Source organism: Rattus norvegicus, chromosome 8, assembly GCF_021556685.1.
Source record: "Rattus norvegicus strain SHRSP/BbbUtx chromosome 8, alternate assembly SHRSP_T2T, whole genome shotgun sequence".
Taxonomy (NCBI): Eukaryota; Metazoa; Chordata; class Mammalia; order Rodentia; family Muridae; genus Rattus; species Rattus norvegicus.
The window spans coordinates 30,963,768-30,991,540 of record NC_141541.1 but is presented as its reverse complement, the minus strand read 5'-3'; positions in this window follow the sequence as shown (position 1 = coordinate 30,991,540).

The window sequence follows — 27,773 nt, the reverse complement described above, 5'->3', positions numbered from 1 at the left end:
CACCACTCCATGGCTTCTGCTTCATCTCCTGTCTCTAGATTTCTGCCATGTTTGAGTTCCTGCCATGATTTCCTATAGTGAACAGCAATATAGAAAAGTAAGTCAAGTAAATCTTTTCCTCCCCAACTTGCTTTTTGGTCATGGTGCTTTATTACAGCAATAGAAGCAACAAAACTAAAACAAGTTGGTACCAGGGCAGTGGTTTATCGCTGTGAGAGACCTAACCATGTGGTTTTTGAAAGGATTGTGGAAGGAATTCGAAACTTTGCTCTAGAAAAGCAAACGAGCGTTCAAATCTTGGTGAGCTTTTCTGCAACCATCCTTATCTGTATCAGTAGGGCTCTGGCAGAGTCTCTCAGGAGACACCCACATGTATAGACCCATGAATCCAGCCACATCTGTAGCAGAGGATGGCATTTTCCAGGATGGCAATGTCCATGCTTCACAGGCATGGTCCTGTGAAGACTCTTTTCTCCAATGTAGAGTAATGCCAGGGTGTTGAGGCTGTAGTAGGTATGTGGGAGTGAGAGCATCCTCATAGAAGCAAGGGAGTGGGAAAGGGGTATGGGAGAGGGGGAAAGGGATAATATTTGAAATGTAAATACATAATATATCCAAGAAAAATAAAGTTAAAGAAAGAATTGGCAGTGGTTAGCAAGAGGCCAGACCTACTAAAGTGAAATCTTTCTTTTTGCTGGGATACTCAGTGTTGGGCAGCTGGAACTGAGAGATTTGTAGTGACTAAGAAAAGACCAATATTGTTGAGGTGAAATCCGGAAAGTGTTTCCTGAGAGTCAGCACACAGAAGCTGTGTTCCAGAGGTGGCCAAGGTCCTGTCTTACATTGTCAGCCAAACTTGGTAGTGTAAGTGTAACACAAATGGTATTGCTTTTGAAGGCATGAACAGGTCATAAAGAGTAGCTGAGGCTAGGCACTTTTGTGGAATAGAGTCCCTAAAGAAAGACCAGGAGAGTCTATTGGTGAAAGTGAAGCCCATTTGTAACAATTGATCCCAGAAGTTTTGGAGATGTAGGTACCATGGGATGACCACCAAGAACAGTAGCTGCAGTTGAAAGTCAGTTGAAGCATATGTGTGTGCTGAAGCCAGTAAACTCGGAAAAGTGACCAGGCCCCTTGGAAGAGCCAGGAAGAACACAGATGATTGTACATTGAGTTTTATTTTGTTTTACTTTGTTTAGGTCGTAACCATCCCCTGGTTCTTCTCCCTTGAAGCAAGAAAGTATTTATTTTTGGTTAGAAAGGAGCCCTCCATTGAGAGAATTTGAATTGTTAAATACTTTGGATTTTAAAGGAAGCTGACTGTTAAAAAAGACCTGATTTCAAAGACTATGGGACTTTTTAAATTTGGAAAATTTTATACTGTGATGTTCCTATCAATGTGAGGTCTTGGGGATGGAAAACAAAGAAAATTTATAGCTTAATGATGATATGCTTTTGTGAAGTTGGCAAGGCGTTGGCTTGTTTTATGTCAACCTGACAGATACTAAAGTCACTAGGCGGGAGTAAGTTATAGAGAGATCATCTTGTTTACTGTATGGATACCTCACCTATGGCCTATGACTGAGGTAGAAAATAGAAGATGGGGCATTGGTAGGAGAAAGTATTATGGGAGATAAGGAGGCACAGGGACGGGCTTAAAATGATGTTAAGAGACATGAACACAAGGTATCTCAGAACAGATAACCAGCCATGTGGCAAAATATAGGTAAAAATAACTGGGTATCTTTATTATCTAGTCAGTGTAGAGCCTAGCTATATGGCCAAGATATTTGTAAATATAATTTGAGTCTGAGTCTTATATCTGGGAGCATGGGGCTGGGAGGCACAACCGGGACTTAACTATAACTGGGAAGAATCTCACTTGAGAAAACATCTCAGTGAGACTGGTCTATGCACATGCCCTGTAGGGCATTTTCTTACTTAGAAATATTGATGTGGGAGGGCCCAGCCCACTGCGGGTAGTACTATATCCTTTTGCTGGTGGTCCTGAGATCTATAAAAAGTGCAGGTTGAGTATGCCATAGGAAGCAAGCCAGTTAGCAGTACCCCTTCATTGCTTCGCTATTAGTTCTTGCCTCCAGGTTCCTGCCCTGCTTGAGTTTCTGTACTGACTTCCTTCAATAATAGACTACAATATGAAAGTATAAGACAAATAAACCCTTACCTTCCCAGCTTCCTTTTTGGTTATTGTTTTAATAGAAATCCTAATTAATACCACTATTATTAGTATTATTAGTATAAGTGTCCATACATGGCATGTATGGTTATGCACACCATATTGTGTCTGTGAAGGTCAGACTTCACATTTTTGTAAAGTATACTCTCTTCCTGCATTTGTATGTAGGTTTATGGGATTGGACTTAGGTTACCTGATTTGGAATTGCAGGCCCTCTTTTTTTCCAATTTAAAACGTCGTGCTTTCTTTTGTAGTTGTACATAAGTTGAGGTTGAATGTCTTCTTCTGTCACTCCACATTTCCTTTGTAAGTATGGTGTCTTGGTGAAGCTGGAGCTTTCCAGTTTTGTTAGACAGCAGGCCAATGAGTTCCAGAAATATCTGTCCTTTCCCCCGAAGTGCTGGGTTTACAGCATCAGTGCCCTGCTGTTATGTAAGTTCTGAGGATCCTAATTTAGGCCCCATGCTGTTTGTTTTCTGTTTGGATTTGAGGCCTACTCCACATGGGTCTGTTTCACAATTTGTACTGGCCAAACATTCATTGTTGGTGAGGTCTCCCATTCTAGAGCAAAGTATGTTATTATTTTGAAAAATATTAGCAAATTATCTTTCTAATATGTGTATTTATACATTGTAGACCTGGACTGCTTACAGCCTTGGTTAGAAAAGTTTTGTCTTTCCTTTGATTGGATAACAGTCAGCAGAGGAATGTATAACTAAGCAAAGGGCTGATAATAGGAGACTGAGTGCTTAGCCCTATGTGGGATTGGGAAGAGGAGGTAGCAAGGGTGTGAGAGCAGAGGAAGAAATCTGTTCTCTAGACGTAGCATGGCTAATGCTATCTTCCCAAGACTAGCATTAGATTAAACTAAGAAAATTAATATAGCAGGGTATATGGTCTCTAGGCCACATACCTTACTGAAGAATTACTGGCAGTTGATAGTTGCTGGAGGTGGACACCTGACTTAGATTCACAGGTAACTAATATCAGGGTAACTATTATGGAAGCCTGGCATCTCTGCTTTTGTCTCGTGTCTTTTTGTTTACTGTAGTCTGATTGTTGCTTGACTCAACTTAGATAATTTCCTCACTGAACTGAATTTGTTGGATTCCTTAGTCTCTTGCTCTTTCCAGTGTATTTCTCTCCTTTTCTCACTGATCATTTCTACACTGAGCATATTGGGAACAGTGACCAACTTTACCTTACTGGTATTTCCAGAGCCAGGGTATGTCCATAAACTCCAGTTTTATCACTATTACAAAATACTTTGGAAAGTTAACTTATAAAAAAACAGAAGAGTTGTTTTGACTGACAGCTTTCAAAGTTGGAGTTTGTGATTGATTGGTCTTTTGGTGTTTGGGCCTGTGACTACATGTCTTGGTATTAATATGAGACACGTGACATCTGAAGTTGAAAAAGGAAGAGCTGACATCATAAAGAGAAGAGCTACAGATGGAAATATGTTCCTTATAACTAGCCATCAGAGAAATGCAAATTACTAAGCGAATGGTGAAGTATCCGCAATAAAACTCAAAAGGAGTTAAAATTAAACAGTGATAATCATATATTCCAGTGAGAATTTCCCCAGGCACTCAGGTCTGTAAGCCCACTCCCTCTGCACTTCTATACTATGAAAAGAATGAGAAGTACAAAGTTGAGAGTTACAATATAGCCCACTCACGAGTTGGAGAAGTTGCATTTCCCTCCCACTGTGCAGTTATCTAACTTAAAATGTATAGTAAGCTTCAAGACAAAGATATATGTAAATGTAATGCATGTAAAGATAGCTGTGAGACAAGTTAAATATTCTCCTCTAGGAGGAGGACAGGATTGCTTCCATCATCTCTGTTATATGTTACAGAAACAGTTTTTAATCTGAATCTTAACAGAAAAATGGGGGAATTAAGTATCTTCTAATTTCAAAGGAATAAGCAGCTTCAGCAGCTTTGTGGGTGGGGAGAAGTAATGTTACCCTTAGCCCTGTGTGTAGCCCAAAAGAATTCCTTGCCCCTCGTTCCATTCCTTTGATAGGTGTGGAGTAAAAGTCTTTTGTATTTTCCCGCTCTGGTTTTCAACTTCAAGTTCTGGCTCCTGTATCTGTATGCCTGCTATACACACTAAGATTTTAAGGGACAACATGAGACATTTGAAACTGAAGCAAGGTGGTGGGGGAACAAGTGTTTCCCTTCAGAAACTTGCCCTACACCATTCAGAGTTTCAGCAGGTTAATAGAGTATATACTGACATTAGGAGTTCAAAATAGATACAGAGCATCAATATAGAACATCTCTTGATCCAACAGGGCTTTAGATTAAGAACAGTTCCAGTGGAGTGTATTTCATTTCCAACCAGGGCTCCAGCATTAAATCATGGTTGCAAGTATGTTGAGAACTGGATCTCTCATTTGGTAGAGAGGAATTCTGCCAGTGTTCCAGTCTCAGCGTGATGGGGGTCCTGAGGAAGGGATGAATGGGGGCATTAGAAAGAAGTGATTCAGAGTCAGTGATGGATGAAAGCTGACAGCTCTGTGATCTGTGAGATAGCTCTCTTACAGAACAAAGCCCAGTCTTTTATTTGCATGAGATACTTCCTTAGAAATTGCGTATAAGTTTAGTCATTTACCCCAGGTTCCTTTTTGATCACTCCACAAGTCAGCATTTTATGACTTTATCCCCTTGACTAAACAGAAATGGAAATACAGAGCACATTTGAGGCAAATGAACTGGACAGCAAGCACATATTTTTTTTAAACATAGCAAGTCCTACATGTTTCACTAGGCATGGTGCTTGTGGTTACCAAGTCTAGATATAGAGGCTCTTTTTAAGTGAGAAAGTTGGCTTTAAGTGTAATAGTTTTTAAATTTAAATTATATTATTTATTTACATTCTAGTCATTGCTTTCCCTTAGTACCCCCTCTCACAGTTCCTCAAGCCATTCCTCCTCCCCCTTGCCTCCAAGGGGGTGCTTTCGCCCTATAAGAACTCCCCCTTCCCTGGGGCCTCAAGAATTAAGCACATCTTCCCCAGACTAGCTAGACCTCTGCTACATCTGTGCCAGGGGCCTTAGACCAGCCCCTGTATGTGCCTGGTTGGTTTCTCAGTCTCTGGGAGCTCCATGGCATCTGAGTAAGTTGAGGCTGCTGGTCTTCCTATGGGGTTGTTCTCCCTTTCAGCTTCTTCAATCCTTCCCATAATTCAACCATAGGGGTCACTTACTTCAGTCCAATGGTTGGGTGTAGTATCTTTTCTGTCTCAGTTAGCTACTGGTAGAGCCTCTCTGAGGACAGCCATGCCAGGCTCCCAACTATAAGCACATCATAGCATATCATAGCATAGTAAAGTCAGCTCTTGGTAGCCCCACCCCCACCACATGCGATGAATCCCAAGTTGGGCTGCACATTGGACTTCCTTTCCTTCAGTCTCTTCTCCATTTTTGTCCCTGCAGTAACCCTGTCCCTCCACTTGAGATCCTGTCTATCTATCGGAGGTAAACTCTTTGAAGTCCTTGTCCCCAATGTTGGGCATTTAGGCTAAACTCACAGTTTATATATATTTGGAATTTAGCAAGCTCTTGCCTTTGTTGATTCAAGCAGCATCAGTTTTATAATTATTAGCTTCCTCAGTGTATTCTTTTAATCTTTTGCTATTTTTCTTTTTTTTATCTCAGCAGTTCCAAGGCTTATTATTAAGTATTAAGCAATCCCAGAAAGTAGGAATATCATTTAGTCATCATCTTTTTTCTTGATATCAGACTTTTTATCCATCTCTAACATCTATTTTGATCACACATATAACTATCTCCTTTAGGGAATCGAATGCCTGTGTCAAATTTAGTGTTGATGGCTTCCATGGAGGAAACCACGATTTTACCATTAATATTATATAACTATTTATTTGAGCCTTGTTTTCTTTAAGTATTCCTTTCTCTTTTGTCTTCCAGGCTTTTTCCTCTATTGACCAAATCATGTCTCCTTTAATATCTTTCTGACAAGGCTGACTCATTAGTGTAGCTATCTCTGTTCTTTCATGTCTGTGAAACCTCTCACACAATTCCTATTGCATCTTTATATTTTGCATAGTTGAAAAATAATGTAAAGAACAGTTCTCACACTGTTTTATGTATTCTTCAACTCAAGTTTTCAGAGTTTTTTCCTACAGCCTTAAGACCTCTCATGAAGGTCACAGCAACCATAATGATGAGGACGACTGTATTAATTCTCATTTCCTGGCATAGTGCTATTTCTGGTTATGATGGAATCATTAACCTTAATAGGGAAAACATTCCTCGATGGAGGAACATGAAGTAAAATATATATACATCATTATATAAATAAGTTTTATGTTTACCATAACCATCAGCACTCAAGGAAACCCACATCTTGCTGGCTCTGCTCAAGGAGTGGGAACCATGTCACACAGTCCCTTCTGCAGCCATGGTGGACCCAAGAGAATTCCTTAAATGATAGAAATCCAAGAGAGTAAAAAGGCTACGTCCCATAATTCCTTTCTAAGCCACATCCTAATAGTACTAAATATTTTATTTATGGGGCTATTCATATATGTTCTGTGGCTTACATTAGCTTTCATTTGAGTTTTTTTGATAGGGGCATTTGTAGTACAAAGTTTTAAATGTGGAAAGTTTATCTTTCTTCAACTGAATCGCTTTTGTAGCTTTGATAAAAAGTATTTGCATGTTATTTTCTGTTTCACTGAGCTGTGCATTTATCCTTCTGTCAATATCATTCTGTCTGGATTATTGTAGATGCATAGATCTTAATATTAGGTGAGATTAGTCTTTCCAATTTATTATTCCATTTTAAATATTTTCAGCTCTTTAAAATCTCTGTATTTCCACATAAATTTCAGAATAATATTGTCTATATCCACAAACCACCTTCCTGAGATCCTTATTCAAAAGGCATTAAGCCTGTAACATTTTAAATACAATTGACATTTTCACTCTAATGATTTGTCTAGTCAGGGGACAAAGCATATCTGTATGTGTTTAGATTTTTTTAACTTCTCCATGACTATTTTACAACTCTCATAATATTATTTGGGTAAATGCTTTTTCATAGTAACTCCTCAGTGTCTTTTGCCTTAAAGAATATATTATGTCATTTCATTAACAAGTTGATTCATACAGCTGCTAGTTTGCAAAATGTAGTTAATTTTGATATGTTGTTCTTCTACCTTGAAAACCTGCTAAACTTAGTTCTAGGGGATACATTTGGTTTGGGGTTTAGATTCTTTGGGTTTTCCCATTGTGGTAACCATGGCATTTGCAAATAAATCACTGTGTTTCTTCTGTTACTTCCTGCGTGTACTTTCTTTAACTTTCTTGTTCTATTGTTATAACAAAACATCTTGAAATATATCAAATAATAAATTCTAATTTTGATAAGATGAGGGAAGGATATATTAATGGCTGATAAGTGAAAACTGTGCTTTGAAACAACATATTAAGACAACTTTAGTACAATTAGTAAGAGATCATAAGATACTTCATGTGGATTTCAGAACAATATTGTCTTTACCCACAAATAATGTTGAAGTTTTTACATGAAATTGAAAGTAGATTAAATTTCCTGATCTTTGTGCTTAAATAGGTTGATATGTATTTGTAAACTGAAATTTTCAGATTAGGAAAAGCACCTATCTTGATTTCAATAAGTCTAAATGACTGACTAGAAATTCATTAGCATGAAGAGCTAGACTATTACAGAATCAGAGGCAATTTAATTTTACCTCCCTAAATATCCATTAGTTGCATATTTCTTTTGAAAATAAAATATTTTCTACTATGATGTAAAAACCTTTAGAATTTGTTAACAGATCATGATGTGATCTTCTACCAACCCAAAAGCAAAGAATGTTACAGTTAGGATTTACAACAATTTTTACCTGTTTTTTAACCTTATTCTAACCAATGTACTTGGTTAAATTCCTTGATTTTTATTAATTTTTGTTCTACCTCTAACAAAATCTCAAGGAACTCTACTATGATAGAACACATTTTTTTAAGAACCTATGCATGGAATCATTGTTACTTATACTTCGTTCAGAATAAACTTAACTCTTACTCTCTTATAAGTGAGATCTGTTCCTTCAATCAGCATAATAAGGCTGGTTTAGGTATAATAACTGAAAAGTCCAAGTAAAAATACAAAGGGACAGTTTGCACAGTTTATGAATGAAGAATACAGTGTCCCTGAGGATGGTGGAATTAACTGTAACAAAACGACTAGCACAGGTTCACTTAGATCAGAGCCTTAAAGTAGCGCAACCATGATTCTGTTGGATCAGAGTTCTCTATTATAGTACATTTATATATGAAATTTTGCTTAGTAACTCTCACCATACCATCATTGTGGTACATACACAACCTTCTACACACTGAGAAACACTTACTCTACCCTAACAACTCCTCTTTTGTGGTTAGCTTTTAGTTAAACATCAAACATATTCTGGAACTATGGATAGCAAGCTGCTCTCCAACATAAGGCAGCTGTAGATGATTGAGCAATATGGCAATCCCTGCTCCACAATTACCTTTTAGAGACAATTCTGACTACTTCCTGGCAGTGTGTCTACCCCATACATTTGATTTTAAATATTATTCTTGCTACCTAGATACTTGTGTGTATTTCTTCAGTTCCTTAGATTAAGGTTCTAAGAACTGGGACACCACAAGTCCGGACAGTGACCCTTAGTGGCTTGACAGATGTTCCACCCCAGACTCCAGACCCCAAATGAACACTTTATTTTATTGCTTATTTACATTTAAAACTTTCCCTTCCTACTTTTTTTAAACTTTCTTGTCTGTTTTTAAAATTCCTATTGTCTGTCATCAAGCAACAGGCACAAGATAGACAGTTAAAATTCACTAAGTTGGCCACAGGTTGAAGACTCACTTGATAGAATAACTAGGTCATGGAACTGAACAAAGCAGGCCCATTCTGAAGCTAGGCAAATCCTTTTGCTCATCAGATCAAGCCACCTTGAAAAGTCTGTGTTCTCATTTTCCTGAGTTGACTGCTTTAAGCATATCATTGTTACATTCTGGGAATATTACTTTCCAAGATTAAGACAATTCCTATCTTCAAAGATGCAAGGACACTGTCTGTTTTTCAGTTTAGTCAAGAATAATCTTTCTTTACTAAGGAAAAACATTTTATAAAATGGATTAAACTTGTGGAACATCTTATGAATTATCTCTTTCTCATTTCCTTCCCATATCCTGAGGAGGAAGGTGCCATTTGATCATGGGATTTCCTTCATTTGTTCAAGTAGGCCTATGGCCTGCCAGTACTATCTTTATAATGAGCCACGACACTTAGGCATAAACACAGCATCTCCCCTAACTCTTATTCAGACAGTTACTCAGCACATGGGCTAATGTCTTTCCAAGAAGTTCACAGAAGAACAAATCCTCCAAGTGAAAGGAGACCAAAAGTTTCTTCTTATAGCCATGAGTATTTTAATCAAAGAAAGGACATAAATTATGTAGACTACCACTTTAAAAGAGGCAGTAGTGTTTTCCTAAAGCTAAAGGTGCCAGGCATTCCATCCAATGCTTCTTCAGGTTCTTAAAATTCACTCTGCTCTTCTCTCTCAGTGAAACATTGTTGGGGAAGGTCAAATTCATAGTACCTTTTTCTTTTTCTTTCCATTGTAGGTCATCAGAGGGAAATCACTGTCCATTTCACCAGGTCTCTTTCTCAAATGTACAAATTGTAACTAGAGAAAAAATTGACCTAGACAAACATAGGAACCAGTGCATCATTCCTGTAGTATGGTCTAGCCTCATCACAAAGTTGGGGATAGAGAGATGGCCTCAAGATGTTAGTTCAAGTATAATACCATCTCTACTTAATATTTTCTGTAAGAGAAATGGCATGAACTCTATTAGGGCCAGGCTTTCATGGACTTCCACAAAGACATACTTCTTTCTGCAGGTGAAATAATATAACTAAACGAGAAGTTAGACACATCTTGGATTTCCCATACTCTGGAGGCCTCTTTTTTCCAAGAGAACTAATATCACTCTCCTTACCTGGCACATTCCAATGCTTCTAAAGAATCTCAAGAAGAAGAGCTTCTGCCCTCTCTTGAGCCTCCAGCACACTCCAGTGGAATCTCATAGTAAAGCAAATATCCCTTCCTCTAAGAAAGGCTGAATACTACTGTCCACCTTAGTAGATGATATTTCACAATGTTTGCTGGATAGTTTTATGTCAATTTGACAAAAGCTAAAGGCACCTGAGATTTGACAACTTCAATTAGAAAATGTCTTCATAAGACCCTGCTGCAGGGTATTTTCTTAATGAGCAACTGATGGAGGAGAGCCTACTCCATTGTGGGGGCTTTATCCCTGGATTGGTGGTCCTAGGCTCTATAAGAAAGGCTAAGCAAGTCAGGAAAAGCAAACTAGTAAGAAACATCCTCCATGGTTTTTGCACTAATTCCTGTTCCCAAGTTCCTTCCCTCTTTGAGTTCCTGTTTGACTTCTTTCAGTGATAGACTATGTAAGTCAATAAACCCTTTCCTCCTTTCAGTTGCTTTGGTTATGGCTTTTCATAACAATAATAGTAACCCTAAGATACAGAAAAATGAAATTGGGTAACTATTCTGAGAATTTATGTATAATTTCTAGTAGATTCCAGACTTTGCCATATCCTTTGCTTTGTTCTAGAAGGACATTCAGTTGATCCTTACTATCTGTTGGACTTCTATAAAGAATAAAATATAATGACAACTGGGATTGCGGAAGATGAGATATTTGTTAGAAATATAGACAACATCCATCCAAGATATCAAACAATCCCATTTTCACCACTCAAAGGGGATTATAATAATGAAAGGATGCTAAACAAATTCTACTAAAGGAATGAAAAGAGAAAGAATAAAGCTAGTCAATTATGAAAAAATTAGAGCTGTCACCACAGAAAGAGAGAAAACTCTCCTATGTTTTATAGCAGGCTTGAGGAATCTCGCTGTAAATACACCGATATTGATCCCACATCGTCTGAGGGAAGAGAACCCTGGACAGACAACATTTCATTACCCAGTTGGTTCCCAATACAGGGAGAATTCTCCAAAAGGTAGACATGGGACCCCAAAACAACTCAAACCAATAGGTAGTTATAGCCTCTGCTGTCTTTAATAATAAAAATTTAGAGATAAGGAAACACAGTAAAGAAGAAAGCCAAAATTATAATGACCATGATTAGGATTGCCTCTAATAAAACCTTTACAGCACAGAGAAATCCGAAGAAGGAAATTTTCTTTCAATGGAAAATGGGAAAAAAAGAGCACTAGGCAAATGTCTAACTTCCTAGTGGGTCTTCTATTGTGCTTGCAAGTGAACTGACTCTGTTCCCCAGCACTAGACATTTGCATGCTTTTATTCTGAGTGAAGGATTTGGATAACCAAGGCTGCAGTGACACAAACCAAACCAAACAGAAGGTGATTGTGAAGGGCTAGAGAAACTCTCATTGTCCATGTCTAGAGATATTCTTGTTTCTGGGGAAACTACATGTTCCTGATATAATGGACTAGCAAAATTAAGTCCTTTTACGGGGATTATTTATTCTGTTCCAATCATGAGTGTGAGACAACCTTCTTTAAGTTTAGGGTTATTAGTGAAATTGATGGCACCCTATATTGTTATACTAGCAATCCCTACAGGTATAAAGAAAGTAACTGAGATAGGGAACTGAAAAGATGCTTGAGGAGTTACAAACCTTGGCTGTTTTTGAACAGGATCCAGGTTCTGTTCTTAGAATCCAGACAGCTAACAACTTTCTGTCCAGCTTCAAAGGATTTGATACTTTCTTTTGGCCTTTCTGAGTGCTAGGCATGGATGAGGTACAGATAAATAATTGAAGACAGACAAAACACTGATACACATAAAACAGAATTAAAAACAAAATTTTAAAAAGAATACAGAGGCAATTCGTTGATTTCATCCCCATAACATTAAGACAGTCAGTCAGGGAGCTGAAATTGCAGAGGAATCCAGGGAAATGTCTGAGGAAAAATATTTATCTGAATCAAGGGAGGGCCAGAGAAATCTCTAGAATCAAAAGCATAAGTAGATGAGTATGCTATGTTCTGGTATTCCATCACAATCTTTCTTTAGCTCTTCCATTCCCTTTTATGCTGTATTTGTTGAGAGAGCAAAACTGACTTTCTTTTAAAGTTTCCAAATCCTCATGGTTATGCACTTCTATATGAAGCTCATGCTCTGTGTGATTAGCATCGTGCCAAGACTTTGCCTGAGGAAGTGACCACTTACAAGGAACACAAGCTGAACCCCTTTGGGCTTCCATTGAAGTTAGAAGCCTTTAAAAGGATTTTGAAAATGCCCTTAAATAGATACCCCATTCTTGACCTAACTACCAAAAGAAACATTTTCCTTCCCACTCTTTCATTATTCACATATTGAACTTGGGACTCACCCACACATTTCTTTTTCTATTTATGAAACAAAAGGTATTCAGATCCTTGGATGGGAAATCTTACTAGTGTTTCTTATAAGCCTGTCTTATAAGTGAGAAAACCTAAATTGGTTAATTGCTTAATTAGAATTTTTCTCAAAGACATTCATGAACAGTCTGTCAAAACTACTTGCGTTTCCTTGCTCTTTATGCTTACGACCTCTTCTGACATGTCCAATAATTGGTGAGACACTCTTTCTGGGGCAAGGACACCCTGGGCTTTTCCAAAGTTGTACACCTTACTACAAAGTTCTACTAAGGACAGTTGTTTCCCCTTACTTACTATTATTATAGCTCTTCCCAGGTCCCATTCAATCTTTTTTTTCCTTTTTTTTTTTCCTTCGGAGCTGGGGACCAAACCCAGGGCCTTGGGCTTGCTAGGCAAGCGCTCTACCACTGAGCTAAATCCCCAACCCCGGTCCCATTCAATCTTAAAAGAGGTACTCTGTATTGACAAAGTGGACAATCAGACTAAGCATAATTTTGAGATAACTTAGCAGCATGAAGGTCAACTATATCCTGCCAGATTTGGAGATATGAGACAGTCATTTTGACTTGGGTCTTAAAAGTAGGGCTTAATATTTGTCAAAATGGTTGGATTTACACAGAATCTCAGACAACTGTACTTTCCACTTCCTATTCACAAGCCAAGCTATCTGACTTACAGCGCCTCTACTCGATATGTGAACAAAAGAGTTATTTAAAACTACTTCCCTTTTGGAGATGTTCCAACTCTTTAGCTTATATAGCACCCTATATATCTATTGCTTCGGAAAATGCTACTTTTATTTTCCAAGACTTAAAAGGATTCACCATCCTCAAGTGAGCAGTTTCCTTCATTCCACTAGGGAGATATTTAACTGAGTTCCTTCAGGCAGCTGGCTTGGCAGTAGAAGGGTGAGTATGGATCATCCAATGACAACTGTTAGTACATACAGTGAAAATTCTCAGGAAATTTTGCTCAGATCCAATTAGGCCCCTTGTGGGAATGACTTTCCCATGTAGCAAAGCCTTAAATTGCTTACTGAAGGACATCAAGGAATCAGCTCATATCTCGTGGAACACACAATGTTCTTCAGGGGGAAAATGTAGTTGAAACCTGGATAACAGCTTTCAGCCCCAGGCTTGAAAGATGAGATGCTCTTAGCAGTTCTCTTACCCTGATTCTCTTGTATGTTCATAGTCTTTTTCCATAAAAAGCTTAGATATATAGATAGATATAAGTATAAATATAGAAATAGATATAACATGTAGATAGAGACAGAGAGAGAAAGAGAAAGAGATAGAGTGTGTGTACCTCTTCCATAATCTATGCCTAGATACAAATGCCTCTCCACCACAAGTACCAGTAGGAACAACAAAAAAGGCAAAAGGTGGCATTCACTTGACCCTGTAATCAGCAGGCTGAGGAATTTCCCAGATGGACATCTGGGAAAGGTGCAAGGACTTGGGAGACATTACAACTTTAGGAAACTAATAGAACAGATTGTCTCCGTTCTACTCTGCTCTCTGTCCCTATCAAGTACAAAGTAGTAGTAGATATTGGTTATTTTCTTTCAATCCCTTCAACAAATTAGGGAGGAAAAGCCTCTCAGGGTGAAGTTGAGGCAGGCAATTTGCAGGAATATCTTAGCATCTCAGATGAGCTCTGTCTCATGTCACATACAAACCTATTCCAAATGGAACAACACTCAGATTCATCTCAGAAACTCTCTTTGCAGTTAAGCACACCCTGTAATAAGAGACAGTAAGTCAAAGCAATCTGACCCAATATTTCATACATACACTGTAATGAAAACGGTCCTCAGAATGAGCTTTTAGGGAAAATCCCCTATTACTATCCTATGTATAATGTAGACATGTGTATGCATTGAGGGTCATGACATGTACAGTGAATATAGACTTATATACATCACCCAAGCCTATTAACCAAAACAAGAAACCAACCATACTCTGTCCCTAGCAACTAATTCCCTCCCCACTGGATACATAAAAGAATCCCTGAGAAATAACTTCACTCCTGTTCAACAGTTCTTTGCAGTGTACCCACTCAGTACTACTGATTTTGAAGATTCCCCTGGGCTGGAGAGAGAGGTCAGTGCTTGAGAGAATTGGCTGCTCGATCATGAAGACAAAAGTTGACCACACCCACATCAAGAACAGCAGTGACAAACATCTATAATTCCAACTTGAGAAGAACTGATGCCCCCTTTGGCCTTCATGGGCAACCCTACCAGAGACATGCATACACATCCATTAATAAAAATGTTTAAAAGTAAAAAATTAAAACAACAAAAAAGAAAGTTCCTACTCTTTTGCTACTTGCATGTGTTTCTTCATTCTTTGAGTCATCTATGATAGTGGACACAATCAGTCCAGATGAGGACTCCTGGTCATAGCATCATGAGCAGTAGCAATGTTACAAGTGTATAAGTGCAAGTCATATGATTGCAAACCAGGAGATGGGCATATCTGATGAAATCAAATTCAGGATTTTATAACCACCTTCTTCACAGATTGGTGATATATGCCTGTTATCCTAAAACTTAGGAGTGTGAGGTGAAAGAATTGAGGCAAGACTAGGATATATAGCTAGTTCCAAACCAGGGGAGCTACAGTGTGAGTCAGAGACATTATCTCAAAAAATGAAACAATGAAAAGAATAGGGCTTATTTAACTAGAGAACCTGAACAAAAAATTCAGAAGTTTCCTGGGGGTCTCTTTTTCATTAAGAGAATTTATGTATCTTCCAAAGCTATCCAGTACATAACTGTTCTAGTTTCGTGTGCCATGTAATAAAATAACCTGACAAAAAGCAACGAGAGAAGAATGTGGGTTATGTGCTTTGCAATTCCAGGTTACATGCTATCATTGTAGAGAAGGCATCACCTCAGAATTATCAGACAATTGGCCATCAGATCACGTCAGCAGTTGAACAGGAATGAAAGCCTGCTTTCTTATTTGCTGACTTGTTTTCAGATTAACTTCTCCATATATAGTTCTAGGGAATGGTACCACCTACAGTGGACTGCATTTTCCCATATCAGTTAATTAAACCAAACCTCCACAGCATACAGGCTGATATATTGTACATAGACCTTCATTAAGATTTTCTTCTTAGGTGATTCTAGATTGTTTCAAGATGAAAATTAAAATTAACCATCTGAGTAACATATATTTAAAACAAATTAATTCAGTAAAAACAGAAAAAAAATGAGAGAAGAAATGGGGGCCCTTGGAATCAAGCTCAGGAGTCAAGGACTTAACTAATTTCAGTGCCTAAGACTAAGTTTGATTCTAAACCTGTGGAATGGAAGGGTCATGAGGTTGATGGGTTTTCCAAATGCTGTGAATCTGGATTCCTGATTATTTTCCCTTTTCCCCACAGAAAGAAATAGAGCTGATGACTGCATGGAGTCTTTACTCGTCCATTCTAGACTCTGGTGTGGGAAGGTATTATGCCACAATACCTTCAACCTATAACCTGTCATACCTATAACACACAGAACTGTTGGAGTGCCCAACCAATATTTGGTTTAACTTGAGTTCCATGCCCCTAGAGGGAACCCATGCCCTGGACTGCCTGGCTGGCCGGGAACTGGATACTGGATAGCCCAGAGACTTAGGGTAGAACCTAACAAGACTGGCTAAAGTGGGGTCAGAAAATCAATAAAATGATTCCTAATGATATTCTAGGTGCCTCATCTGGTTGTCATCAGAGACGCTTCCTCCAGAAGCAGATGGGAGCAGGTGCAAAGATCCACAGTCAGACATTATGTGGTGGGGAAGGTTGGGGGGAGAGAGTCTAAACTGGAAGTCTCCATTTTGTTCCTCTTCTTGGAAGTAGGAGAACCCTGCAGAAGAATTGGAGGAAAGATTGTAGGAGTCAGAGGGGATGGTGGACACCAGGAGAACAATACCCACTGAACCAACTAAGCAGGGCTCATATGGACTCACAGAGAGTGAAGCAGCATGGGTCTGTACCAGTCCTCTGTGCATATGTTACTGCTGTTAGCCTGGTGTTTTTGTGGGACTCCTTGGTGCTTTTAAGGGAGGAGGTATATTTCTGACTCTTTTGCCTACTCTTGGGACTCTTTTACTCCTATTAGGTTGCCTTGCCTAGCTTGGATATGAGGCCTTTTGTCTTGTCTTATTGTACCTTGTTTGGTTGTTGTGTTTTGGAGACCTGCTCCTTCTGTATGGAAAATGGAAGGGGCAGATTTGGGGGTGAGTGGAGGTAGGAAACTGCAAGGTGTGGTGGGAGGAAAAACTGTGGTAAAAATGTATTGTATGAGAGATCATTTTGTTTTCAATAATAAAAAATTGGGTCCCACCATAAAACTCAGACTAGCCTAGGACTTGGAGTAGTCCTCCTGCCTCAGTATTTAGAGTTCTGGAATTACTGAGATGTGCTATCTTACCAAGCTTTAGACCCCATTACTTAAAGATTCTTCTCAATACTGCCACTCTGTAGACCACACCAAAAGTACTAGTTTAGTTCCAATGGCCTCTCAAATCACACCCCAACCAAAGAAGTGACTTGTAGTGATATTACCTATGTAGACAAATTTAATTATCAGTAATTCTTGTTCCGTCCCATCTTGGACACATAACTGAGCCTTGGAAATTGTGTGTTTCAGCTCAGAATGCCAGTTGCTATGAGTGAAGCAACAACTCCTTTATTTCTCTCAAGTGAAAAAGGATTTGAGCTGATATCACAGTACCAGAATCTTCTAGTCTCTGTTCCTGAATCATAATATTGCTACATTTTTATCCCCTAGCTTCATCTTTCCTCTCTCCAAAGAATGTAGAATCTACTTCCAGGACACCAAATATTTCTGAATGCTGTGAGTATCAAGGTATGCACTGTGGAACATGCTTTGCACAGGAGCTGTCTAGTCTAACCAGTACCATTTTTTTAATAAAAAACAATCCCACCTGGGCATAGGCATGGTAAAGAGAGCAGAGAACAGGAGAAAGCTGTATTCCCCTTATTCCTTATTACCCTTCTCCCTAGTTAAAATCTGAGAACACTCAGAGTCTATCTAACAACATGTATGATTCATATAATACAAACTGAAAAATAAGGAACTAGAGAGAGATGGAGTGGAAGAGGAAGAAGGAAAAATGGATGAGGAAAGAAAGAGAGATATCAGAGTAGGGGAGGGAAGGAGTGTTAAGGGGAAAACATCTGTTATGATAAACAGGAGTTTTGTTGTAATCTGTTAGTTCTGTGGTTAATATTAACCTGATTACCAATATGAGGTGACCAGACAACTTGACTCTAACCATTGTGTTAGTTTGGTTCCTGGTAACATGATAAACACCATGGCCAATAGCACCATGAGGTGGAAACAGTTTATTTGGCTTACAGACTGAAGTTCATCATTAATAGAAGAAGGTAAAGCAGGAACTCAAGATGCCATAGAGTGCTGTTCATTGGCTTACTTCCTGACTCACATTCAACCTTTTCTTATATAGCCCAGTCCTGCAAGCCCATCTGGAGGGCTTCACCCTCTTTCAAAAATTAAGAATCAATAAAATGCCCCGAGAGGCCTGACCAATGGCCCAATTGATAAAAAACAATTCTGTTTCCACTCTTTCTTCCCGGGTGTGTCCAGCTCACAACCGAGAACAGTCATCACAGCTATCTTACCTGTTGTCACAGGAAAAGAATTATCCCTTGGTGAACCAGGTGATTAGCACTGCTTTTGACATGTATGACCATTAGAACGAGATATTCTTAAACTAGAGGCAAAAGTGGTTTGGGCTTACTGTGTTTCACTCAGCTAGAAGACCTCTTGATTCTGTCCACTAATGGGAAACTCAGGAGTAAAAGTCAACAAGATCCTTCATTTGTTTTCTAATCAATGTTACAGTCAATAAAAATTATCATCGATACAGATCAATAACTTGACAGAATGTGTATAACTTTGTTTAAACAGTAAATTCATTTCCCCTAGGAAATTCCCTTATCTATATTTCATATATAGATCCAACCTAAAAGATCAGCAATCTCCTTCTCTGAATACAGGTTTCAGTTTCAGAGGAATGGAGCAAATCTGGATTCTTGATGTTTATTTTCTTCTACTACTACTCAGTGGTCCTGAGGCATATCTACGATTTACACTTATTAAATACTAATTACTTCTATTGCTGAGTATCAGATATTTTACTTGATTAGTCATTTCTGGTTCCTGGACATGGGATTATGTTAACTGGTATGTTTGTGAGTTACTGAAAAGTAACTTTTCAGGTTTTACCTTACTTTTAGACTGAGATATCTTTCTCTAAGAGTGCTTAACATTATGAAAAATTGATTTTCATGAATGCAGTCAAAGCTACTGTTAACAGTAAATGTTTACCAAGTTGATTATCTTTGTTTTATAGTTGTGATCCTGAAAATGAATGCCTTGCTTGATGCCCGTGAGAAGAGTACCAGAACAAGAAAGAAGTAGAAGTTTGGATGACTCAGCATTTCTCAACATGTACATCATATGCTTCGTTTGCAGAGGAATGAGTTGAGAAATTCATATAAACTAACCATTATATATAATGGATACATTTAATATAGTTACACCCAAGTAACCTATATGATACACCGCTTTCTAGTTTTTATTTATGTCACTCTGATAAGTACCATGACCAAAGCAATTTGAGGAAGGAAGGTTTTGTTTCATCTAACAGTTATATAGACCACCATCCATGGAAGCCAAGGCAGGATCTCAAGGAGGAGCTTGAAGTAATAACCGTGGAAGAACATTCCAATCCGCAGTTTCTATCCTGCCTTTGACCATTTAGTTCCTAGATAAAACACACACATACAACCTTTATACTTACGATAAGCCTTAAACAGCACAAAGTCTGGGAAGATGCCTAGCCTCTATGCATTAGAATCGGCTTTTCTATCAGTAACCCTGAGTTTTTACTTGGTTCTTACTATGTTTCATTTGGGATGCTCTTAACTTCAATTGTCCAGTTCTCTGGGCCACATTTTCATGACTCACCTAACCCATGGCTGCTTCTCTCTCCTTTGTTACCTTCTTCTCCCCTTATGGTTCTCCCCTGACCCCAAGCCAGGAATCCTTACCCCTGCCTATGTATCCTCTGTCCAGCTATTGCTCTTGGCATTTTTATTTACCAATCAGAAATAACTTTGGGGCAGCGTCACATAGTGTCACTTGGGTCTACCTTCGGACTCCAGGTCTTGGGGCTACATTTAGCATTACAATACACAGCAAGACCAAACCTCAACAATGCCCCACAGTACCCTTAGAGTTCAACCAGGTCAAGAAAATTCTTCAACTTAGGTTCGGTTACAAAGAGACTTTAAGTTTGTGTCAAGTTGACAGCTGAAGCTAACAGTAACGGCTAACAGACAGCTAATTATTACAGTAACATAAATAAATATATAAATAAATAGAATATATATTCTATATATAAATAAAAAGAATGTAAAAGTACCAATCGATGCTGATGGCAAGGAGAATAGAAATAGGCACAGAGGGATAAGAATTCACTGCTGAGTACATTGTCCCTATTATCATCATGTAGGCCTCTAAAAATTCCTAGTTAGACAGCCAAAGGCAAGCAGGCTTTATAAGTATTCCAATCTGTGAAAAGTTCACATCCAAGTGTCATAGAGCGGATTTGGGCAGTTTAGTGTAGAATACTTGTTCTCCTTCTCCATGACTAATCAAATAATGGACATAAAGAACTGGGTTAGAATAGACACATGGAGAGCAAGTGCAAATGAATAGTAGAAGGAGATCAAAATGTATTAAAGCAGAGAGTTTCATTAGTTTCAAATTAGTGATCAATCAGTCACTAGGCTGGAAGGAGGGAAGGGGACCACATTTATACTCTTGGAGTGCAGGAAAGGTGAAAGTTCTGTGAAAGTAAGTGTCTTTGTTGTATATATTTGTTCCAGACCCAGAAAACTAAATAGAAAGTATAGATATATACCCCTTAGTCATCTTCTCAGGGTTCCTCTTACCTTCTGCCATTAGCGTGGCACTTTGCCTGAAGAATGAGCCAATTCTGCCATAATGTTATTAATCAAAGTCCACCCATTCTGCTGGCTGCCATGCTAAGTGCTGGACATTTCACAAGCAATGATAAGCTGTAGAATGGCATGCATCAGTGAATTTGTCACAGTGGTTTCACTGCTCTGAGAATATCTGCTAGGCTTTGCCTTCTCATTCTGCCTCCTTTCCTCCAGGCCTTGACAGCTATGCACTTTCTGTTTTGCTTCTTAGTTTCCTTAGAGGGTGTACTTTTAACCCATTGCAGCAAACCTGCAGTTAACACATTCGGTTAGTTCAGTAGGAATACACGGTCAGTACAGTCAGCCTGCACTTAACATATTAGTTCAGTAGCATACAGGGACCTCACAAGAACACACTGCCCTTTAAACTTCTTGGCTTTTAATGAGAGTTGAGAGTCAAGAAATGCACTGTATTCAACTGCAGAGTTAAAATTTCCTGAAATCTCTAGTCCCTTGTGTTGACTTGGCTTGCTATCTGCCATTATATTTTAAGCGAAAAACTTAAATTAGTTCTTTATTTCTTTTACATTTTAAGATTATGATATAATTATAACCATTTCCCCTCCCTCCAAACCCTCCTGTATATCTTTCCTTGGATTTAATTTTTGCGTGAGTGTGTTGAGGTTCCAGTAGTAATTAATTCTTTGAACACTTAAATGTCTGAGAATTGCTTCACATTTAATTATTTTTGAGATAGTAAGCATTCTGATGGCACTTTCTGCTTGCCTTTAGTACTTTAAAAAATTATTCTAGGCTCTTCCAGCTTCTGTTGTTTCTGACAGCAAAGCTGATGCCCTTTGAATTTTTTGTTGTTTATAAACTTTTTGCCTCTATTGCCTATTTTTCAAGTTTCTTTTTCCGTCATATCTGCTCATTGGTGTAAGTTTATTTATATTTGTTTGTTTGCTCCTGTGTGTGTGTGTGTGTGTGTGTGTGTGTGTGTGTGTGTGTGTGTGTGTGTGTGTGTGTGTTGGCCAATGTATTGGGTACTTTACCAAGTAAACCATTTCATGGCCCTAAAATGTATCTTGAGAGGAAAAAAAATCAAACCGTCATTATGTTTGTTTGCTAACATAATTTTTCTTTATTTTTAAGGTTTATAGATGTAACTAGAACTATGCCTATGTATTTTATAATTCTATATTGAAAGCAAATTGGCGAGCTGACATTATTGCTTTTTCTTAGGAACAAGGCTAGTTTCTAGCAAAAATCTGTGATATTGCTGATATTTTTCACCTACTCAATAATATTAGTTTTCAGACACTGAGTTCATTTTCGAATCTTCAACTCCCATCATTGGGCATCTTTTATTAAGCAAGGCTTTCCTATTCTCAACAGACTAAGGAGAATGCACTGACCTTTAAGGAGAGAGATTATTCTCGTATCTTGACGTCCTCATGTTTATCTTACCTCACAGAGACAGCTCTTCATGGAAGAGCTTTCAGGTGGATCACCGACCAGAGCTACTAACCAACCACAGGATGACAGGACATCTTGGTTTATTGTGGAGATCTGTGGTTCTTACTGTATACTATAAAATGTCTTCATATTTGAGAGAGACAAACTGTACATATGGTATTCATAAGACTATATGCATGTCATATTTGGTTGCATGGTAAACGTCACTCAGGGCATATACACACATGTGCCAGAAATTGTTGTGATTTTTATGCTAATTCAGTTGTGCCTCCTGATAAGCTTACAGTAAAATAGTTTAATGAGAACCATGTTTAATAGACAAAGAGTTTAAATACTGTTTCCAAGGTAACAAATGGTAGAGTCAAAATCTGAACACTTATAATTATAGGCCTTGAACTCTTGTGCACTATTCTGGTTTCATTTTGTTAATTAATACTTTTGTTCAAAATAATTACTCAGTCACATAGCTGTTATGGATCTGCAGCAGGGAGAGCTGAGCACGTAAATAAGTATGTCTAAGTTGAACATGTAAATGTAGATCTGAGTGTATACAACTTTACATAGGATGTTTGAACATAATATTTATATATGTATATGTGTGTATAAATGTATATACTGATATATATTTTATTTGAAGTAATATATACATATATGTATATATATATATATAATGTGATAAGGAAGAAACCTTATACATGACATATTTCCATAAAGAAAATACATAAGCTTGTAGGAGAAAGACTATAACTAATTCAGAGAAAAATTCTTCATTACAAATAACATACGTATTGCAGTTTAAGTTATAATCACTTTTTCTGCATTTCCCTTAGATGCAAAGAACTTGACAAAAGTACAAAACTCATGTGATGCAATCAGATACGGAAAGGACCACTTTTCTTCTGTAGGCTGTGTGGGAGCAAAGGAATAACATGATGAGACGTGGAGTGGATCAGGACTCAGAGAAGGACACACCTACCTTAGGACTAGGAAGGCAAGCAACCTTGGCTACAAGCCTCTGATTGAATTACACAGATATCTGTCTTCTATTTACCAAGTCAATTGTGTGATCATGAGGAGAGTTTCAAGTATCACATAGCTGCATCTCAGAACTGAATAGTATTTACTCCTCTCAGAGATGCCTGGCATGTTCTGCAGGTTACTTTTGATAATAATTTTATCAATTAACTCAGCAGTTATATGAGGCATGTCACATACAATAAAAGGTGTTGCTAAACATCTTATTTAATCTGATGTTCCAGTCCTTTTACTTAGGGTTCAAGATATATGTTCAGAGGTCATAACTAAGGAGGGTATATTTTTCTAAGCTTAGCATTAAGTTTTCTTTTAAGGTATACACACACACATGTATATATATATATATATATATACACACAGAGAGAGAGAGAGAGAGAGAGAGAGAGAGAGAGAGAGAGAGAGAGAGAGAGAGAGGCATAGACATAGACACACAGAGACAGCGGGAGAGGGATGTATTTTCACAGCAGTGGAGACCATAGAGAAAACTGCAGCTAGTTAAAATTTAGACAACTAGTTATATGATTCCTAGGTCCAGTTAATGCATCTGTAATAGAACCTTTACACAAAAGGCCCAGAAAACACCATGGAAGAGTAGGCAGAACAAAAGCTGGAGGACCAGGACACCTGCTGACATACTGTGTCTTTTATATTGTCCAAGGAATCTGTATCATTGGAATCTCAGAACTATGGTAGCCTAAGTCTTAAACAATGACAAAACCAGTTTACAATCCAATGCAGATAGGGGAAATTTCACCAGGCCCCACCTCTAGACAAATTGCCAGAGTGTGAGAGAGAATCTTCTCCAGGGTCAAGCTTTCCAGGGGGTTGTCCAATACCAAGAAGTCAGTTCTAAGACCATATACATGAAAGCAACACAAAAGAACCTTGCTGGGCTATATATTTATATATTCATGTATCAATAATAATCAAGGAGGAAGAGAAAGGAAAAGATATAACACATTGAAGAAGAAAGGCATGTGGAGTGGAAAAGGGAACAGTGACAGGGAACAGGATTTGATAATAGGAGATTAAAGATGATCAAAGTACCCTACATACATGTGTGAAATCTCATAACGAAACTCATTGTATTGTACAATTAACAAGAAGCCAATAAAAAGGAAATTTTACATTTCTATAAGGATAATAATGAAGAAAACCACTACACGTTACTGCCAGCAAGATAAAAACTTCCCTTCTGCGCATGCTACAAATTCATCAAGTATTTTTGAATTACATAAAATTTAATTGAAGTCATTATTCATGTGGAGTTTGGAATTTTGTTCATTTGATTTAATATTAATTATAGTCATTTTTCCTATGTCATTAAACATTTGTACAAATCATCATTTTTTATGATGGTTTATATAATTCTCCTCTGTAATTTAGATAGCCATTTTGTTATCTCATTCCATTTAACATATATCAGGAGATATTATATCACTAATAATTTCTGAATAATATTAAATGATAATTATGATCAAGACATAAATATTTCTATCTTTCTTGGTATGTTGCCTAATTATGCTAAGAAAATTTTTAGAATTTCTTTGCGAAACTTAGCTTAAAGTTGTACTTGTCTCAAAAATCTGTCTTCAATTCCATGTATATGGGTATGTACACATAAACTTACGAATGTGTTAATTTCCTTCCATATCTATTACTTATTTTATTTTATTTATCTATTTAATTTTAACCTAGAATGTAGGTTAAAATTCAAACTGAGCTTTTAACAATTATAATTATTATTTTAAATTAAATTTCCCGATAAATTTAGTCATAGTTGCATTTCTTCTATTGCTAGGTTAAATTGATTCTGAAAGCTCTAGTCCACTGACATTGTTAAGTATTCTATGTGTGACGTGATTCCTTGAGCCTTCAACAACTCATTCCTCACAGTTGAACCTACATCAGGAATGTGGACTTTGGACAAATAGTCAAATTATCAAAAAGAATTCCTCATGGGAAACCTCAAAACCAGTGTGTATGCAGTGACCAATTATGCTATATCTTATGGGGAAACAACTGAGAGGGAATATTGTTTAATGCTTTAACTGAGTTTTGCAAGATAAAGTCTGAAATGCTTGCTCTATGCCCAAAACAAGAGAGCAGTGTCATCATGGCCTCTACTTTCTAAAGCGGAAAAGCACAGATGACATAAGAGCCTTCAGAGATAACCAAGCCTTCAACACAAAAGGTATTTAGGTTTTCTTATGGGTTTCAGGGAATGCAGGAATAAGAGGAAATGGCTATATACTCTGACTTAGATCTTCTAGAGAGACTGAAAAGAGACAACTCTCCTTACTTCAACAGTAGAAGCTGTGTGTTATTTTCTGCTTTAAGCTAGAGTGGAGTCTCATCAACAGGGCTTAGTATCTAGAGGCCTCTCCCTTCATTACCTATATCTTCAGGGTTTTTGTATCCCTTAGCCAATTAGAATAATTTAGCATCCTTGGGGCATCTTAATTTAGCAACGGGACTTCCATGTATTCAGTGTACATGCAGCACTGAACATTGGAACTAGTATTATTGGGGGAAATTAACCTGTTAATTGTATTATAAGATGTTGCAGACAATGTGTATAATTTTGGGGGCTTAATGGAAGCTGAGGAGTTGGAGCAGAGAGCTGAGACATTTTAATTTAGATGAAAAAAACTATGAAAATTGCATTCTTTAGAAGTCTTTCCCAGATCATTGGAAGAGACCCCTCTTTTCTATAGAAGAACTTTACACAAGCCCCTTTCATAATGTAAGAAACTGTCTCATGATGCTCAGGACCAGGCCTTGGAGTGGGGAATGAATGCCTTGTTATAAAAATTGCTGGAGATCCATCTGAAGTAGAGCTATTTTGAGAAAAGAAATGTTTGACTGGATGAAGTGGAGGAGTGGGTCATAAAAATGACCATCTGGGTCTGACATGTCCATCTTTATGCTAGAATTCTCATCTACACTTTCTTAAAAACAGGAATTCTTGCCTCCTTGCTCTGACAAAGCATAAGCCATAGAGAACATGAGAGTCTGCCCCTAGGTCAAGCACGTAGGTTATTAAGAGAGTGAGGAAGACTGGAAGTGAGAAAAGTAACTACTCTGTTTCTCCGATGACCTGGCTTCCTGGGGACAGGACTGAGTAGTAGATGAACCACGTGGGTCAACTAGGGACATATCAGCAAGAGGTAAGAATGACAATAATCATAGGCTTGACTTTCTACAGTAAGTCTGTAAGTAGGTCACTCTGTGTCGATAATTTAGGAACAGATGGCTTATAACTCTTCTTTCTCTGCCATCACATGGACTCTGAGATCACAACTGAAGCGTGAAGGATAGGGGGCATTACTGTAAGTTCAGTATGTCACTGTTCAACAGAGCAGTATTGTTTCAGACTTTTAATTAATTTTCTTTACCTTTCTTGATACAGAGCTACATCAAAAGCTATTCTATGTGCAAAAACACTTTCCAAGGCAACGTTTGACTTAGCCTTTCCAGCTGAGTTGGTAATAGAGACTCAGATGATATTACCTTCTTTGAGAGTCAGCTGTGTGCTTAGCCATTCTCAGCTGGTGCATGCTGGTAGACTGATATATATATATATATATATATATATATATATATATATATATATATATATATATATATTTGTGTGTGTGTGTGTGTGTGTGTGTGTGTGTGTGTGTTGATATATATATCAAGAAAATGCTCAAGAAGGAGATTTTGGAAGGAACAGTATCAATCCTTAAGTTAGGCTTACACAAACTAAATACTTCCAGTGACATTATTTTGCATACAGCATCAGCATCAGCAAATCATCCCGGAGTATATACTGATTAAAAGAGATGAATTTTAAGAACAAAGAGAGGAAAAAAATTACCAAAAAAGACCTAATTATAAAAGTTATTGAGAGTTTATATTAATATCTGGGAGAGTATTCTTTATAAGCAGGATACCCTGTAGAAGTTTTTACCGAAACGTTTTAGTTGGAGACTGCAATGCTTCATTCTCTGTAAGCACTAGAGGCATTGAACAGAAAATAAATACACTTATATAAGTCCAAACGACACTATTGAGGCAATGTAGTAATCAAAATGAATAAAACATAACATGATAGCGATGCAATGAAAAGATTATTAAGAATATATGGTCAAAATGCTGTGGTAATGCTGAGCCATGAAATAAGTCAAGAAATTTTAAAGAATTTACGTTATGAAACTACTCATAGGCTATATGAAATAAAGTTAGAAAGCAATAATACTTGGAAATCCCCAAGTATTAAAAAATTAAGTCAGCTATTCAGGGTGTTAAAAAGAATACACATTTGAGCAAGACCATACTCACAAAGTTCATGTATCGTAATTTGTGGATACAGCTAAAGTAATCATTGAATTAAGGAACTAAATTTGCATATCACCAGCACTTGAGAGATAGAGACAGCAAAGTACAGGTCACTTAGGCAGACTCTAGAAGGATCTTACATCAAAGCTGAATTTTTACCTAATTATATTTTTAACAAGCACATGAAATAATAAGTAGATAAAAGAAAATCATAAGAACCAAAATATCAAACAGGAAAAAAATCAATAC